The 3,156-nt window shown below is 52.7% G+C and overlaps 1 long non-coding RNA gene across 1 annotated transcript; it reads left to right on the forward strand.

Moving 5' to 3' along the window:
• Nucleotides 1–320: 320 nt before the first annotated feature.
• LOC144094433 (uncharacterized) lies at nucleotides 321–1,735 on the forward strand. Its single transcript, XR_013306499.1, has 2 exons — nucleotides 321–754; nucleotides 843–1,735. It is a non-coding gene; the product is annotated as an uncharacterized LOC144094433 (long non-coding RNA).
• Nucleotides 1,736–3,156: the final 1,421 nt, after the last annotated feature.

Genomic DNA, 3,156 nt, shown 5'->3' on the forward strand with positions numbered 1-3,156 from the left:
CATTCATGCCATTCTTCCTTTTGCCTAAAACGCAGTCAAGCAAAAAAGGAACTGCGTCGCTGTAATCTTTTACAGTTATCCAGCTGTGGCTTGTCTTCAGTGGAATACGGATTTGAATATCAAAATTTCAAGATCATGCAACGCTGCGCCTTTGGAAAATAGGCGCTATGATTTTAATTATATGCGCAACTCTTTAATAAAAATTGATGCAATCCTGCATCTCACGGCCCCGTTTGTCCGAGAGCCCTTGGCAGGCATGCCTCGCCAGTGACTCTGGCAGCGCCGACAAAGAAGTTTGCAGAGATCGAGAGCACGCGCACCGCCGATCCACGGAGCGCTGACACCGCACTGGAAGCCAGACCGGCGGAGGTGGGGGCGACACCACCTCCGCCGCTGGCGTTCGGTGCGGCGCCACGGTGCGCCTCGGCTGGCCGCCATCGCCAGAGAGAGCAGCGTGGAGTCCGCGGCGCGGGTGCAGGTGAACGTCAACGGCTACCTGAGCCGGCAGTGGATCATCGCGGGGCTCGGCTGTTCACCTACGCTTGCGTGAGCCCGTCCACGCCCGATCGTGCGCCAGCAGCAGCACCCTGATGGAGAACGCCGAGGGAAAGGCAGCTGCATCGCGTCCTGGGGGCAAAGACAGCGCTCACACTCGAAGCATCGACGGCGCCTTCCCCCCTGCGCTGGCCAACGCCCACTCGACTACTATGGAGGCCCTGCTGTCACTGCCCCCGGTCGCGGAGTGGACTCATTGGTGAGCCATGAATTAATACTGGAGCGCGTAACAGATGCGTCGTTTTCGTCACCTTCGCCTCCACTGACCCGTTCTCCGCGTTGTCCAGAGAATAACTGCCACACCAGGAGAGAACAACTACACCCGCACAGCAGCTGGACGCTGGTCAGGGAAGCGGCCGGCAGCGATGGACCAGCCGCTGTGGCCGCACCTTCTGCCAGGTGTGCTGGGATGTTCCAGCGAAAATGTGAGAGGTAAAACGCTTCACAGCACGGCTCCTACGAAGCTGCATGCACGGCGACGTGACTTTGCAACAACGACGAAGCGATGCGCCTTGACTTCTGGATCCAGTTCAACATGCTTTCAGAGCACCTGTGTGTTGAACTGCACTTTGTGCGGTTCGCATGGACCAAAAACTTTTTTCTCCCTCCTCGGACATTGCTGGGGAAGCATGCCGAGGTGGGATTATGTGAAACAATGATCAGGCAGAGTCATATGCACTGTTGTGATAAGCGCGACCTTTTTGCTCAAGACAGCTGGAGGTTGGTGTCAGCAAAGACAATGCCGTGACCGTCAGAATGCAGCCTGTAAGCAAGGCGAAGGGTACAGAGTGTCTCGCCGCACGTTTATTGATCTTTCTCTTGCTTGCCTTTTCCTTCCAGGTGCATTTGTGGCTTCGTTCGCGGTTTTCGGTGACAGCTGCACCACTTCCACGTTCGGTCGCATGAGCTTTTCGTCGCACTTAATGATTTTTGTGGACTTCCACTTGCATCACTTCTATAATACTTTGTGGACATTTTTTTTTCGCTGCACTTCTCTAGTCACGCCTGAGGCATGCAGGCGCAGCTATACAAGCTCTTCCCACATTTTTTTGTCACTGCTTATTGGGGCTGCACGGTGCAGCCACTAGTGTTGTAACAAGCGGACTTTGTGTTTTGGTATTTCTTCCGTGTTTTCTATGATGTATTTTCCTATTTCTGCCAATAAAAGAAGTAGAAACTATGTTGTCTTCCAAGCAGCTTCAGCCCATCAGCCAGTCACCCTCGCATGCACGTAACATTGGTGAGGTGCCAAACGCGTGTTAGAAGAAGCTTCAGCATTAAGAGAGGATCTCAGTCACGGTACAACATCATTTCATTGTTGCTGTCTAAACAAAAAAGTTCACCCAGTCTTGTGTTTTTTTTTGCTTCTCACACTCAATGATTTGTGCTACAAATTTGCAACTGGACGGAACTGTCCTCAGTGTCACTTTAAGAGCAGTTTCTCACCGCGAGTGAAGTAGCGAAGACAGCCCCAAAACAATGTCTTTCCCACTATAGATGTGAAAATTAAAAAGAAAAATAGTTCAGGCATTGTTTTTATTCTTTCTGTTCTTTGGTTCGTAGTGCAAATTTACCTGCTAATATTCTATGCTCCAGGCTCGCATCTGATCTGTCGTCTTCATCACTATCAGCAGCTGAGTTAGGTTGCTGCGCTAGCCGCGGCCGTCTTGGCGCAGCAAAGTTCCTGACCTCATCTCTGCAGCGGACTTTCGCCTGCCCCTGCTACTTCCTCCTCTCCTTGAAATCCCCTCTCTTAACCTAACGGGCCGCCGTTAGTCTCTTCTTATTACATCAGCCGTCCAAGTAGATCTGTGTGACAGTGCGCTGCGCGTCTCCGCAGTGCCGCTATCTCTGGCGGCATCTTCCCATAGCGGGACCCCGGAGGCGCTTGAGCAAGATGCTGTATGGCGCCAGGAATCCTCGGCTGTCGGGAGCCAATGCTAATTAGGGGACCGGAGGCCGACAGCCTGGCCTTCAGCTTTATTCGCACGCCGTCAAGCATTCAACTGGTGAAGCACATCCTGCAAGAGGAACAGGGGAGCCGGCCGGAGGAGAAAAGACCGAAGTCGACGGGAGGTCCGGCGGAAGACGGGGAATCCCGCAGGCGCTGGCACTGAGAGGAGGGCGACTGAGATGCTCCATACTGGAAAATTAACGGGAAAAAGCTAGTTTAGTTAGTGGGGCGACGAGAAAGACCCGAGACGACGCTGAACAAGGTCAAATCCGCACTCCCTTCGTTCCTTCTGACAAAGACTCCGGCGCCAGCGCAGCAGCATGTGAGCTTGGGCACCCCAGCCTCTGCATCATGTACTCGCTTATATGTAAGTGTTGAATATATCTGTTTGGTTCTGAGTGTAGTGTAGTGGTGTCTCTTTGCCTATCCGTCCCGTGTGGACCCGCGCAATATGTGGGCTCGTCACATCTGTTTTTGATTTTAGGTAGAATATCCTTAACTCTTGCTGTCTAGTCCACTCTGCTCTCTTTCTGTCTCTTACTACGTGTGTAATTTTTATTTGCATAAGTCGCTGCTCTGTCTTAGCCTCCCACCGCTGGCACCAGTTGTGATTCAGGTAGCGTGACTGGGCCGGAGAAGAGACGAGG

This window comes from Amblyomma americanum, chromosome 1, assembly GCF_052857255.1.
Source record: "Amblyomma americanum isolate KBUSLIRL-KWMA chromosome 1, ASM5285725v1, whole genome shotgun sequence".
Classification (NCBI taxonomy): Eukaryota; Metazoa; Arthropoda; class Arachnida; order Ixodida; family Ixodidae; genus Amblyomma; species Amblyomma americanum.